Source organism: Strongylocentrotus purpuratus, unplaced genomic scaffold (assembly GCF_000002235.5).
Source record: "Strongylocentrotus purpuratus isolate Spur 01 unplaced genomic scaffold, Spur_5.0 spur5_scaffold_1, whole genome shotgun sequence".
NCBI classification, from domain to species: Eukaryota; Metazoa; Echinodermata; class Echinoidea; order Camarodonta; family Strongylocentrotidae; genus Strongylocentrotus; species Strongylocentrotus purpuratus.
In genome coordinates, this window is record NW_022145594.1 from 38301436 (window position 1) to 38318190 (window position 16755).

Here is a 16755-nt window from a genome sequence, read left to right on the forward strand (position 1 = left end):
ATCTCAAGGAAGAGATGCTGCCGGTGTACAAGCAAATGGCGGAATAGAAAACATTATCAAAAAAGGTGAAGATGGAAAACGACATTGCCAGATAGAGTGACAGAGATAGAGAGAGAGAGAGAGGGAAAGAGAGAGAGAGAAAGAGAGAAAGAGGGAGAGAGAGAGAGAGAGAGAGTGATGGGGGGGGGGGGGGCGGGAGAGATAGAAAGTTGGACGTAGTCCGTCCTATATTTATTTATATATTTGTCTCTCCGATCACCCCCCCCCCTCCCCCAGCTCTGATTCCCCCCTTTAGTCTGTCCTTTTTTTAAATAGATATCTTTTCGCTGAATTATAATGTCCGACATATAATAGCATTGTCAATATAGCATAATAAACATTTTTTATATCAATTTGATGCAACAGAGATTTTCATTAAAAAGTTTTACTTTGTAAATATAATGATTGTACAGTATAAATATTCTTCGCATTTCGACATTGTCAGCCGCTCGTTTTCTATTTCGCTCCCTATAATAAATATAAGGTTTCATAAATTGTGTACATCATCATTATGTTATGATAATTTATCTCAAAGAAGGAATGGTGCCGGCAAACAAGCAAATGGTGGAACAACATTGGAAGATAGACAGAGAGACAGACATACAGAGAAAGCAACCGAGCGAGAGGTAGAGGGAGAGGGAGAGAGAGAGACACACACACACACATAAATAGAGAGAAAATCATTTCTTATAATTATCTATTTGTCTGTGAAATTCTATCTTATTACATATTCTTGTCCATTCCTTTATCGTGCATGATTGTTGTCTTTGAATGATTGTTTCAGATATTTATGAGTATGTCGGAACGTGATCCCATTAACAAATTTAAAAAACAGCAACGACAACTGCAAAAACAACAAGATCCCCTACCCCCCCCCCCCTCAAAAAGAAAACAGGGTCATACATGTAGTACATACAAGGATCAGTTCATTGTCATTCAATTATACCCTTATAGTCCGGCAGCCATCTCGATATACCTTGTTTTAGGGTCTATAGTTTTTTTTTCTTCGGATTATGGTTCCTTAGACCATCAATTTGAAGAATTCGATTGCTGACACTCTGTCAGCATTGAGCAATTTGAGATCTGTGACGTCATACAAAATGGCCGCCAAAATCCCCTTTTTAACCAAAATTAATGATATAAAAAGTTTTAACAGCATTTTACTACATTAAATTGCAGTCACAAATCTTGATTTTTTTCTAGAATCATCACTAAATAAAATAGCGATACTGTATGATCACAAATGATATGCAAATTTGCATAATTCGGAATGGCGCCCTCTATAGACACATTAACTTGCATAGTTCAAAATGATGGCCAAATACCAATTTCTAACATGAGATTATCATATGTCATGAGTCAGATGCACTGGATACAGTGAGTAAAAATTCTGCTGCACATTTTTTTTATTTTGTACTCGAAGAAAACACAGTTGAATTTTATGCTCTCTGTCCCATAGATATGAGGTGGCATATGGTGATAAATGCCCATTTTCAGTGACAGCGTTAAGAAACTAGATTTGTATTCTAAGGTACTAGATTCTTTTAAATTAACCTAAAAATTACAAACTACCAATACGATACAGGATTATATCCGTTTATAAGTTTGCTTCAAAATCTTGAAATTTGTTTAAAAACCCTCTCAAGTGTTGGGAACCCTAAAATATTCCATGCGGAAGAGGATGTCATTTAACACTTAATTCTGCAAAGTGAGGTCGTAACTGTTATGCGTGCTTCCACACGCATGTTTGCAAATGAGCTCTCTTAACATTTTCTACAAACGCTTCAGTAGTTTGAGGTAGTGAGGCAAGGTTTGGGGGTATTTGGAGCTCCTAGTCTTCGGACCCTTGATAGCCACACGTTGATACGAGCCTCTGACATTCAGTTGGTTGTTGACTGTCCATAACATGAAGCAAAGCATTGAGTAGGTTGAGTGATGACATATGGCCATGCTGCATCAACATTGCCAACTGAGTCCTTAGGGAGTCGAATCTTCTGCTTCATCACTTTCAGCATTGTACCCTATCCAATGCCAAAGTATGCCCCGAGAGTGTCGCATCCCGCCAACGCATGTCCTGCCAACATCGATGGAATGATATGTTCTTACTTGTCTACATTGGCAGGAACATCAATAACAGTTCGATTTGTGAAGGGGCGTCTCCATGGTCATTGGCGTTTTATAAGTCCGTCATGTAGATAATGATGCAAAAGTAGTACGTAGACGTCTGTGTCATCCACTAGGACCCTAACATACATCTTCTCATTAGCATCAATTCAAATCGCTTGCTGTACTTTGATGTTGCCTGCTCTATCATAACTATGTTGTGGACAGACCTTTCCTTGGCATGACATCACTGTCTGGAATCACTTGAACAGGAACCTCATCTTGACGGTAAAGGCCTGCTTGTGCTTTTGCCTATTTCTGAGCACCCAATCATCCTGCAGACTCGCGCCTATAATTATGATGTCGATCAACTGTCGTTTGTTGTCATGAAAAGATAGTGAAGTTAGCAACACTAGAGACAGGTTAAAACAACTTTTCTCCCTGGCTTTATTGATCTTTCCAAAGCTTTTGACTGCGTACAACATAAACGCCTATGGAAGATTATGAGCTAGATGGGCTTTCCAGCACATATAATTCAACTCATCCAGTCGCCCTACCAATACCAGGAAGCAACAGTAAGAACAGAGAATGGCTACACCGAAAAGTTCACTATTGCATAGTCAAGTTGTCCATCAAGGCTGCATCCTATCACCATAACTTTTCAACATCTATGCTGAATTCATCATGAGAAAGGCATTTTATATTCAAGTTTCTGTTGGACGATCACCAACCTAAGATACGCCGACAATACAACACTCTCTGGCGTATTGATGGGGAAGGGTTGGGGGGGGGGGGGGCAGTTGACCCAAAACAAAATTCTATATATTCGATACCAGTGATTTACAAATGTTGCTGAAATGAAATGATTTTCCTGGGTTTTTTCTCACTTTTTAGTAAATTATTATTTGTTAAGCGTATGTTGGAAAATGACAAATCCTAAATTCACAGTCAAGCAAAAAATATGCTTATTTAAAAGCCTACATGTCAGGGTCCGCAGAACAGCGGGGCTCAGGGGACTCGAGCCCCCCTCACTTTTTGTATAAAGTATGTTAAAGAGAAATAGAAAGAAAGAAAGAAAGTGACCCGAGGTAAAATGAGGTATCAAAATATGTTCATCTTACAGTTAATAAATGCCTGAAACCCTTAAGCTTCCGGGGCTGTGCCCCTTGAACACCACGCCAATTTGCGCTCCTCTCCTCCTGATCGTAAATACTTCACCCCCCCCCCCCACCCCGCTTTAAAAAAAGATCAGCGGGGCCTGCATGTAACATGTATGAGTGGTGGCGATGCACATTGTTTTTCTGCCCCTCTAAGTGTTTTTGCTCAGTATGCCACTGACAACACTTATAACAAGAACATCAGAAGAACTACTAGAACTCCTTAAAAAAGAATGAAGGATGCAAGTGAATAATTTGGACCCTACCTCAATGTGAAAAAGACCAAGATCATGATTGGTGGAAATTAACTACATGCAACAGAGCATGGTGGTTGATGAAGAAGAAGTTGATCAAGTGGACAAGTTTATATAATGTTCTTGGGTCAATGATTGTCAAGGAGGGTGGAAGCTCGGCAAATATCTGCCTTTGAAATGTGGTGTTAGATCGAAGCTACTTGGGATATCATGAAGAGATTACAACACCAATGGACACAATTAATGTCCATCATCGGAGATCAATCGCCACTTGCTACCAGGATTGACAAGTACAAGCTACAATAGTTTGGTCAAGTTAGCAGAAGATCATGAGACAACCTTGACAAATTATCATTCAAGGTAACTTTGAAGGAACACGTAACAAAGGAAGACTCAAGCTCAGATGGACTGACGACCTTAGGGAAATTTCTAGCCACCCTCTAAATACTAAAGACACTCTACCAGATTGCAGGAGACAGATGCCGATCAAAAGGTCTCATCAAACGGGTCACAAGGGTGAGCCATGATCTATATGACAACGACGACGACGACGAACAGTAAGAGATAGTTTCTTGGAGGGCAGCAGTGACGCGGGACTCAGTTGGAAGACTCTCGACCCGTCATGAGCTCTAGATACTCTCGGATCTGTCAAACACCAAGCAAACATCATCAGATTTTCATCCACAGCAGAGCAAAACCATCAATGACTGTACATGATTGTTCCAGTGTCTCATGCCTGGCTGACATCTCAACTTTTGTCAAATTCTATAAGTCCGTCTTTGACATGGGAGTGCTCGTTTCCAGAATCATCAAAAAGAGCTGCTGGGAATGGTGAAAGCTCTTATGAAAAAATGTCCTTGACATTGACCTCTCTTGAACTTGTCTGCAGTCATATTACTCTGGAGTAGATCAACTTTTCATAGACTTTCGTACCCCCAACATTGACTTCTTCATGGCTGCCACGGTTTGAACTTTCTTGGAAATTGTGTCATAGAATCCAACAGGTAATTTCTTTTGAAAATCATGCATCTGTCTAGTATAGATGTCAACTGCTTTATCCACATTTTACTGACGTTGGAGCAATGCTGGTCTAAATAAAGCCTATCAATTGAATAATGATGTGTGCCGTAAAACCACTTCTCACCGATTTGATGAAAAATGAATTCTTTCTTTTCCTTTTTCTTGACATATGTAGGGTAGGTGTAGGGAATTGGAGACCACCAAGCTTGAACCCATCACTGTCTGTCCGTGTTGGCTCCAATATTGATATAGCGACATATGTGGCCTTCAACAACACTACTGCATATATCTAATTCATTTCGAAGACTACTATGCGTTCTCTCAACGAGAAAATTGGCAAAATTGACCAAGATAAGCAATTTTGATCGTAAAATGTTGCTCTGATATAAAAACACAATTTTCACTGAATGTTGTGGTGTATGCAGATATTTAGGGGTGGCTCTTAAAAATCAGTTTTAAAAGGAAGTTTATGAAATGTGCCAACCATCACAGAAAGCTTATGGCCATTGTGTGTTGTGAATGGATGTTGCAATTCACATTATGAATGGTGTCTGATCAGAAATGTGTGTAGGTAATGGGGGACACCAGGTCCAAGATGGGGGCCTACTTCTCCCCAGTTGTCCATTTCATGTTGAAAGGCACTATCATGAAACATATTTGGTTTTACGTGACACCATTCTAATTTGAATGCATTTAATTTTAAGAAGTTGTTTCTATGCTGTGAGTTTGATCAATGTAAAATTCATATTGCCAGAACATTATTCTGAAAGTATTTTAACATAATTGAGAGCACCTTTATTACTGTAAACAAAAAACTACAGAAATATTTTTGGCCACATTGTTTTAAAATCGTTTCAAAATTACAGTGAGTTCATTGGCTGCATGTATCTCTTTCAAAAAGTGTTTGAACTAACTATAACAATCCCATTTTCATTCAAATTGTATGTAGATTCCATAACTCTCCTTCCTTTTCCTGTTCCTCTTCTTGCCACCGCTGGGCCGAGGGGTAAGGGTGCCTTGATTTGTAACTGTCCCTTATTACCTACACATGTAGGTAATGAGAGACCTTTGGCGATGACGTCATTAATCATTGTTATCTTATTAATCATTTACATCATGACCACAATTTCGTTACCAAATAAAGAGAAAAAAATACTAAAGAGAATACAATGTCTGTATGTGTAACATTGGTCATGTTTATGTAAATTATGCAAATATGCTTAAGGGTCTTCCATTCCCCACACCTACCCTATCTAAACTTGTACCAAACACGATGAATTATTAATGCAGCACAACTGCAATTGTCGCCCAAAAAAACATTTAATATGATTTCAACGTGATATAGATTTAAGAAATTGGCATTTGGCTGGCACACATAGTATTCAAATTAATATGTTTATAGAGGGCGCAATTTCAAAATATGCAAATAAGCTGGTCATCTTTGGCCATGCAACATCACGAAACATTTTTTTACTGATGGTCCTAGAGAGATACAGACATTTGGCTGCCAAAAATTGTAGAAAAAATCCTTATTATATATTTATTATTCATTTTTAAAGGAAAATCATGTACTTTGGCGGCCATTTTGTATGACGTCATATATCTTAAATTGCTCAAGGCTGACAGAGTGTCAGCAATCGGATTCTTGAAATAGACGGTCTAGGCAATCAAAATCCATTGGAAAAAAAACTATAGACCCTAAAACAAGGTTAGGCCAATAATCTGGATTTGGCTGCCGGACTATTACCTTACTTCCGCTCTTCTATTGTAGGAGTTGATAACGACCATGACAACGACCTACCTCCACAACTTTAATTGTTCCTCTTACGTAACTAAGCTGTGGGATCATGGGCCGAAGACAAAGACATAGCTCTTTTCGCATATTCTATATAGGTCCCAAATACTTGCAGACATTTCTGTGTCGGTTTTATTTGTATGTGCTTTGTCAATACATATACTTAAAAACTATAATTGTCAAAACTTGGCAATATATTCAAATACCACCTTTACATAAGCATGCTCAAAACGCTTTTTACATTAGTAAATTAAAAAAAACTAATTATTTTGCTCTCCAAGCAATACTTACAAACTATTTCGTTTTCCCTATATCATCTTTTTAGAGAGCGAAATAGAGAGAAAGAGAGAGAAAGTCAGAGAAAGACAGACAGATAGACACATATATATATATATATATAGAGAGAGAGAGAGAGAGAGAGAGAGAGAGAGAAAGTTGGGTGCATCGTATAGTCTGTACAGTATTATGCTATTTTGTCTCTCCTTTCACCCCCCCCCCCCCCCCCCCCGTTCTGGATTCTTCTTTAGTTTCATGTCCGACATATATTATAACCGTCAATTTAGGCTGATAAACTATTTCATATTAATTTGATGCAACAGAGATTTACATACAAATCTTTTACATTTTATATATTGTGTATTTTTCCCATAAAATTGAGTATCTAAATAAAAAGAGATGAAGAAGAAGAAGAGGGAGAAGACGAAGAAGAACAGCAAGAAGAAGAACAAGAAGAAGAAGAAAAAGAAGGGGAAATAAGAGTGAGAAGAAGAAAGAAAAGATGCGGAGGAGAAAGAAGAACAAAACAAGAGAGAGACAGAGAGAGAAAGACAGACAGACAGACAGAGAGAGAGAGAGGGAGGGAAAGTTGGGCGCATCGGTATATAGTCTGTACTGTATTTATTTATTATTATGCTATGTTGTCTCTCCTTTCACGGTGAGTTTGATAGAGAGGGGAGAGGGGAAGGGAAGGGGGGGGGGGGGGGGGTCTAGGAACAAAAGGGAAGCGTCAACCCGTGTATTGTTCGTGACATCCGATCAATAAACTACTGTTTAATGCGCGGAGTTGGGCAAAGTTGAATGTCCAAGATAAAGTCATTAGGAGCCAGAGCAAATAACACTGAGTTCCTATAGGAAATATATTTATTCAGATGGTCATATCTTAGCCAATACTTCACATATTCAATTGTTATCAATATTAGGACATTATTTTTGATGCTCCTTCGAAAAATAAAGAAAAAATTGAGAAATTCAAAACATAGATTATTGACGACGTCACACTTCACCACTTATTTTTAATTTGTTTATTACCCGTGTTACTGTGTTAGATTCTTTTCATTTCATATACCTGGGGACAAACCTTTGATAGACTTTTGGTCTTTTTTTGTTCCTCACATTTTTATATAACTTCAAGTTGATTGTGTTATTGAATTCTCTCCCACGATTTTTTTCTTCTATTGTTTTGTCTTAATTCATCTCCTCAGTACCTCTCTTTTTCCTTCCTCTCGATCACTCCTATTGTTTCATTTCATATTGTTTATTTCTGAACTCTAAATGTAATATCCATTTTCTTCGTTGATAAAATGTTACGTTAAAACGATTGTCTAGTCTGGGTCGTTGGTAAGATTTTTTTTAGGCATGATTGTGCAATCAAAGAAAATAATACTAAGCTGGTAGAATTGTTGTACACTGTTGGTCATAATGGTGGAATATTTATTTTTACCCCAGTTTAGGGAAGGATTTTTAAAAATTATTTATTTCTAATAGATCTAAATAATGGCATACATTCTCAGATTTTATTGAATATTAATTTGCGAGTGTTTGTTTTGCGTGACTGCTTAATCATATGTGTGCTGCTATGCTAATCAGCTAAGGGACCTACGTCCTTAAGTCCTTAATTCCTCTGTAGGGCCATGCATTATGGTTCAAGGCATGGCCACACAGAGGAATTTTTCCTGTAGGGGGCCGGGGGAAAATGCAATGAATTTTTGACAATTTATTGCATTTTCTTCGTTTTGGGGGATTTGTGGAAGAAGCCGCGTACCCTAGCAAACACTGCGTACAGTCATGATTCAGGGGCTAAGCAATAGCCTCGTTACTGTGAGGCCCCAGGATAAAAATCGTGCTGATCAGCTATATTAGTGCCCTTTTGTGAGGCATTAATCCCCATTACTGTCAATTATGATTTAAGGGCGTAGGTTCCCTAGCTGATTAGCATAGTAGCACACATATGATATAGCAGTCACGCAAAACAAACACTCGCAATTTAATATTCAATAAAATCTGAGAATGTATGCCATTATTTAGATCTATTAGAAATAAATAATTTTTAAAAATCCTTCCCTAAACTGGGGTAAAAATAAATATTCCACCATTATGACCAACAGTGTATATACTTTAATGTTTATGTTATTTTTCACTCGTTTCACTCAATCATTGAGTTAATAATGTAAATATGTATTGAAATGATGGAAATAAAAACCTCGCTTGAGGATAAAAGAAAAAATGAAGGCTGCTGCTGTTGTTGTTGTTACTTTTTTTTACGGCGCTTTCATTTTGCGCCATTCATTTATAACTATTAAACAATCTTTTCATGATTAGTCAAGCGTATTGCCCATAAGTTTATAAATGTTCCAGAAGTCAAATATTGTTTAAGATAACCCAACACAGATTAATGAAGTTTGGAAACGAAAACGAGACAAATGAAGCTACAACAAAGCGAAACATATTAAAGGAAGAAAAAGCATTAATGTATGACTTGTATAAATGTGTGATAAATAATTTTTCTTAAATAAGTTATCCCTTTGAGGAAACGAATCTGAATTCTGACCATAAATAGCAGGGACCGCGGAGCGTTTTTGAGAGTAGGGGGGGGGGGGGAGGTCTGAGCATGCGAACAATCTATAAACCCCTTTTTCGGAGCTTTTATGAAACGTGTCTACTAAAAAAAAAAAAACTCAGCCACCCGCCTCCGCGGCCCCTGCATAGTTTGAGAGTTACATGGCCTATAGAGGGCGGTCGACTGGTATGAGTTGGAAGCAATATGAGAACGTCGCACACTGTTCTAAAGTCGTTGGACCGTACGCCCTTTTGTGCGGAATTTCGCATGGCGTCTTCTCAATAGAGAGTTTCGGACAGTTGTGGCTTTCACGCAAACTAGGCCACGTTGCATAAAGCCGCGTGATGACTGCCACTCGAATTGATCCAAGGCGCCTAATGAATACATTCATATTTAATCCAACAAAACAATACCTATTATGTTTCCTCTTCTTTGACACCTTGATCAATTAAATCTCAGAAGGGTAGCATTTTTCGGGGCTCGTGTCATTTTTTTTCCCGCCAAGATTGGAAAGAATGGATGGATGGTCAACCCATCAATTGGTGTAATGGATTTTACCCCCCCCCCCCTTGAATGCCCTCACGCATAGTGGAAATACATGTATTATTAAATGTAGGTATCAAATTTACCAGGAAAGAAAGTTTGAGCAACAGGAGAACATCCACATCTTTCCAAAGCTAGGCTAAGTAAGGCAAGAGGGTTTTCCTTTAACGAGCTGTTTATCCATTCCCTCAACAACTCCATGGCTTTCTCGACGGGGTCACCTTTGATGTTAACAGATTGACCAGGGAGAAGATTACGAAGGAACTGTTGAATCTGTGTGGGACTTTGGATATCCAATATGATTTGCTCCAAGGTAGCTCCTGGGATCTTTACATCACCGTACCGTCTCTGTTCTGCATGAATACACCACAAATATATTTCACAAAATACTGCTAGTAAATTGTTTGTATGATTCTTTTAGAACTAATACTGCAGAATAAATGCAAGCTATGTCAACTGTCAATCAATAGGTGACAATAATTATAAGAAAGTAGCTTTGAATCATGCCTCTTTGAAACAAAATTCATCTTAAATACTGATTTATAACAATAATAATGCCTCCTTTGCAACTCGATAGAATATACTGTCCAAATAGATTCCATATCATAGGCATTCTTAATGCGTAGTGTGTTAATGAATATTCAGTGTTCAAATAATTTATGTTCTTTTGATTTCATAATTTCTTACAACGAAGATCTTTGTGGCAAATTATCCTGTGATTTTACTTTGGCGTTCCCTTTACAATATCAATACAAAAACAACTTTCTTTCTTATTTAATATAACATGATGAAAATACCCACCACAAAGTTTCACCCATCTACTTTCGATATCTGCACTTTTCAGAGCAGATTGCAATAGTTGTGCGTTTTGGCCTTTTTTGTGTTCATCCTTCCATTTACAAAGAAGATCATATATATCCGGTGATGTCAGTCCTTCGTGGGCACCCTCGATGCCAAGGTTAACAAGGACGTGATGTACTTTCATCATGTCACTGTCTGGTGTTTCATAGGCTAGTGACCACAGTTCAAAGAATGATAGATCTCCTGAAAATGAATGATTAATCGGTGCATCAATTGGGATATTTGAAAATGCAGATTTAAGGAAGGCAGAGACAGGAGACATCTGTTTTTCGTTTATTTTTATATTTTCCCGGGTACTGATGTAAACATTTCTTCTTTTGTTCGTTCATCAGATTATGTCGAATTCGCAGTTTCGATTTACTCAAGTGTAGGGTTCTTATTATCAAAAGCGCTTTAGCACCCTAAATATTAATGCATTTCGCCATTTAATGACAGAACAGGTATCATACATTCTAGAAAATTAGACATGTTATGTAATTCCTTATGCCTAGGTCACATATAAACCGGGCCCCGTACGATTTTCCCTACCCGGCAGCATGCCGTGGATTTAGAGACCGTACGGGAACCTTCCGATTTTCTTTTCTACGGCATGTGTGGTCACATATTCTGCGGCGCCCGGGAGGTGCCCGGTGAAAATTGGTCGAGTGAAATGCAAGGCGCCCGTAAGGATGCCGGCCGGTAAGCTTACGTGCTCCGTCCGATGAGCAGGTGCACCCGTGGCTCCCGGAAGGTGCCCTGCCGGGACCCGGCCGGGGTCCTCAAGGTGCCCTGCCGGGAACCGGCCGGGGTCCTTAAGGCGCCCGGCCGGGTCCCGTGCGGTGCACTAAACTATGTGTCCTCTGAAATCCGCACCTCAAGGTTCCCGTTAAGATTTTTCATGAGAATTGACCCCCAAAAATCGTGAGGGGCCCGTCCGGACACCGTCCGGACACCGTCCGGAGCCCGCCGGGACCCGTAAGGTGCCCTGCGGGCCCTTCACGGGCTCTCTACGACCTAACGGTCGTATAAAAACGCCGGGAGAATTGGGAGCAGCCGACTCAGCACCACGGCGCCCGTACGGCTTCAAAAACTGTCCCGGCGCCCGTAGGATCTTTACGGTAGCCGGCCGGACACCGGCCGAAAATTCCCAAAATGTCTGTTTTTACTCGCCGTACGGGCCCCGGAGTGTATATGTGAAAGCCCCATTAACAGTGCTGCAATAAACATTTAAACAGAATCGAATTTGATGAAACCTTACCGGCAATGGTCGCTTCTTCCACCATTGGGATTCTTTCCTCGGGATCACTTTTCTTTGCACTATTACTACCTAAGAAAAAATATATTTTAGATCATCATAACCGGATCAATGCTAATCAAATGCAAAAAAAAAGTATGACGGAAAAACCCACTATCTGTAATTCACTTTTGGCCTGGATACATTTTCTTAACAAATTGTGAACCTTTTGATTTGTCCACGGTGGTGAGCCTCGTCCTCCTTGTTGACATATTCACTTTTTTTTCATTGGAAGATTTGTAATATCTTCTAGAATCAGTTTGAAAGTATTAATGATTAAAGAAGCCGCGTTGAAATCGACTTTATTTCGTAGATGTTAATTTTAACAAAAAAGTAATACATACATAATCTCTGTAGATGCTACTTGAGCTGTTAATTTATTTATGGTATTACAACAAAATATCTCAACTGAATTTTCATAATAAAGCACAAATAGTATTTTTGTCAAACTGTAAGTAACATCAAACATATGAGCAACATAGTTCTAAATCAGTGTAATATATAAATCGTGTGATATATCACGTTTCGCAAGCTCAGTGGCAACCCCAGAGGAATACGCTCATTTATATCAGTAAACTTATTTCTTTTCCATCTAGTCCAACACTGCATTAAGTCCGATTTACGATGATATAATGTTTGTATCAAATTACATAAATAAATAAGTGGGATGTGCATACTTAGCGTGTATGTAATATGTCTAATCTACATTTGTTATCAACGGTAGCATTCAAGTTCAAATTAAATGCAGGATTAAATATTTCCGGCTAATTTGACCTTCTTCACAGACATGATAACTTAAATTTATATTTTACATACCCGTTTTGATTTTCCACGTACTCATATTAATGCTATTACCTGTTACACCGTGACCAGTAGTGCTACTGCGAAAAGGACGTCTATGCTTCCTCCGAAGAAAAACAAATATCACCACAGCTCCAATAACAAAGATGAGGATAATCGGCACAACTGTGAAGACAGGAATGAATGGCAACACAATATACATGAGAGTTCAATCGAGTAAAATTTTTGTTGCAGTAGATGAAAAAAAAAAAATATTGTTTCAAAGTAACACTGTCAATATCGTCTGTCAAATTCAGTTGACACAAAGAAGTGTTTACAATAATCTCATGTTGTTTTAAAAGCTAATAATGAGAGAACATCAAGTGTGATTACACTTTCTTCTCAATAATTTCCTTAATTTTATCACATGAATCGATTGATATTTTGATATTAGCGTGTGATATATTTTTCGATTATACACTATTTGTGTTTTTACCATTGCATATGTTTTTCATTCTGTGACAAAATTCAAAACTTTCCAATGCACCTAAAGGTACAAGTTATTACGCCAAGAGACAACGAATTCAAGTTTAACAATAGTTTATTTGACACAGCTGCTCAATTATTTACAAATGTATTTCAATATATTTTTTTACCAAATTGTTTTGTGTAATTTCCTTAATGCGGAAAAAAAATATACGATGAATGAAAATACAAATGATATATTACCGATTTTGGCCGCTTGGTTGCGAGAACTTATTTCCGTCGTAGCTGCAATTGATGTGAATGGAGTGGGTGATCTTTCATTTGCTTTAGTTATTGGAATTGCAGTAGATGATTCCACGAATATCGTTGCAGCTTTCTGGTCTTTTGATCCAGTAATACCTGACGCCACACAGACGTAGGGGGTTTTACTGGCGAAAGCTTTAATGGAAATCGACGTGTTCTTTGTCTCATCAATGTTAGAATTTTCACTGGTTATTATGTCGGTCATCTTTTGAGAGCCATGTAGGAAGAACAAATCTAGCTCCGGGTAGTAATTTGTAGCCGAGCAGGTTATGATGATGGTTGCGTTGGTCAGTATCCTGCAAGGGTTTGTTGAATTGTAGCCAGATAATTCCTTCTCGGCACACCCATCAATGACTGGATAGGGTTCTTTCGGAGGAGCTTTAAGTTAATGATATGCACAATAACAAGCACCTTATAATTCCAATAATCATCATCAATTATAAATCCGTTGATGCTACTATCCTAGAAATAATTATTCACATTTTCTTTGAATTTATACCTAGTATATATTTGTGTAATGGTATAATTATGTCTTTTCGGGTTTAATTGTAATAAAAAATTAAAACACTGTGTAACTGTGTAAAGTATTCTCATTCTGTAAAAGCAACCATGATGAATAATAACACCCAGAAAAATTACGTACATATTTGTTGATGGTCCATTATTTACTTGTTTCTGCCTTTGTTTCTAGTGCATATGTCAGAGATAAAATTTAAAGGATACAGGAAATAGAATGTCTTGGTCAGCTTGCACACCCATACTCACACTCATCAATACACCAACACAACCGTCGACTAAAAAGCATACTACATTGGACCTCACATAACGACAACATGCACATTTGGATAGGTTAAACTTAGGAAATCTTAGAAGTTGTCCAACAGGTAGTGATTTTTGCAGCGTTTTCGTCTACACAAAATAAAGTGCAAAACACAATAACGTTGTATTTTCTGCCTCTTATGTAATGAATTGTGTATATTGTTTTGTATTAATGCAGACATTACAACGAAATCCGAACCGGATGGTCGATGAAAATGAAATGTAGGTTTGAATTAAGGACTCATATTTCTGTAATAATAATGCCTTACCATACATCTTTACATCGGTGTAGTTGTAAAGGATAATTCCAAGATAATTTGAAACCCGGCATATGTATCTTCCCTGGTCTGCTATCCGAGCATCTTTGATGACCAGAGAGTAATCATCCGTCATGTGACAAGCTTTGTTGTTAACACATGACCCAGAGATATCTTCCTCAAACACCCACGAGATCAGGTCAGCTCCGCTGTCCGGGTCATCTCCTTTTTTCCAGTAGACGGCAACGGGGGCTCCATAAAACTCGCAAGTTAGAACGATCTCTTTCCCTTGTTGGACTGTTTTATGTAGGTCCGTGTAAACGACACCGTCAGGTACATCTCCTGCAGCACCTACAGCAAATATTTAATAAAATGAATAATTTCTGTAAAAAGGAGCAAAGTTAAAAATAATTATAAAGAAAAAGATGATGATAATGATACAAATAATAATAATAATAATGATAATAATTCAATGCAATTCCATTAAATTTCTTTTTCTTCCACTTCATTAAAAGTTGCATATCAAATACAATCAAAAATACAATTCATGTATAGTAACATAATAGATAAGGAAACAGGGGATACTAAGTAAAGTAGAAGCTTGTTGGTTAAAAAGTTCCCTTAGTACATTACCATAATCAAACTGTGTACATACATGAAAAGTAAGAAAATGTTACATTGTACAAAACTGATAAATGCCCACACACATCCATGTATACAATCAATCACACAGGGATAAGGAGGGGTCAGTCGGTTCGTTACTGATGCAAGTCAGTCCCCTACCCATACATGTAACCAGGTAAAGCGACAAAAGACTGACTTCGACCAACCACAAAAAGAGTGACGTGCCCTTGGAACAAATCTCATCTAAAAATTCAACATTGTATTAATTTCATGATTATAAATGGACAACAAACTTGACTAACAAATTTGATTTTGAATGAGCTTAAATAACTGCACGGTGTAACATTCATGAAATTAATAACAATACTAATAATAACAATAATGATAATGATAATAATAATAATAGTGATAATAACGATAGCTGTAGTTATTATTGTACACAAAATAATGAAGAAATGTCATCAAGTAGACCATAAAATAAACAGTTTGTTACAGATAACACAATTCCATGCGTTCTTGGCAAAAGAGGCTATATCTCAGTCACACTGCAGAACCGACTTCACACCAACCTAAAACCGACGAAATGTTTGTCATTTAGGGTATAATGTAATAGTTTCTTCTTTTTGTTGTCGGTTTTGTGTCGGTTTCCTTGGTGTGACTGAGATTTCATCTAACAAAGCTATAACGCTCATTTTTTGTTTATGTTATGTTTTTTTTAATTTATACTGAACAAATTGTTACTATTCATTTTTTTTGTAATTGTGATTGTTGTCTTCTTTTTGTCGATGTATAATATTTTGGTTGCTTTGGCTCCACTAAGTATAAACAAAAATTGTGGAGCATTGACATCATGTATTAGAACTACCCTCTTCAAGCTACTGTTCTTAGATTCAAGGTTTGCCTTTTTATTTGAGAATGTGACCCTTGAGTGAGTTGGATGACACTTGTTTAGTTCTTTTCAGATTTGTCCGTACTTAGTAATAGTAAACAAATTAATAAATTTACTATAGTATTCCACACTCGTCCCTACTATCTTTTTAAGCCGGTTCTCCTAAGTTTATCTTCAACATTTATTACTCATCATTATCATTGGACATAAATTAGTTATGATATGTACTCATTTAAAGAGCTGTATTTGTAAGGTATAATATGATAATGATGACGCAGAAGAAGAAATTAGATCGTTTGGAAGATATGTCCGTTAAAGTTGAGTCTTTTGTTTAGATCAATGTAAGTACAACTGTGAGACCTAGGGTTAGGGAAAAAGTTGATTTTCTCAAACGACAAGGATCCACATCAACATTTAAACAATAATTATACACATAATGGTGATCGGGCGTAAGTGTAATTATCCTCTAAACCATTCACACACCATCGGCTGTTGCTTCGTCTGTATCATACTGTTTCATAATTACCGCGTAAGGATAACCCCTACTAACAACCTTACTAATGTGTATCACTCGTATATGAATGGAATTTCCGTGTTCAACCGTGCACGACTCACTATGAAATTAAACCTTGCAATTAACCTAAGCCTCACCTTCAACCAAACTACAACCTTATCCCCATACCTATCCCCAAATAAAATTCATCGCCGGAGCAGAC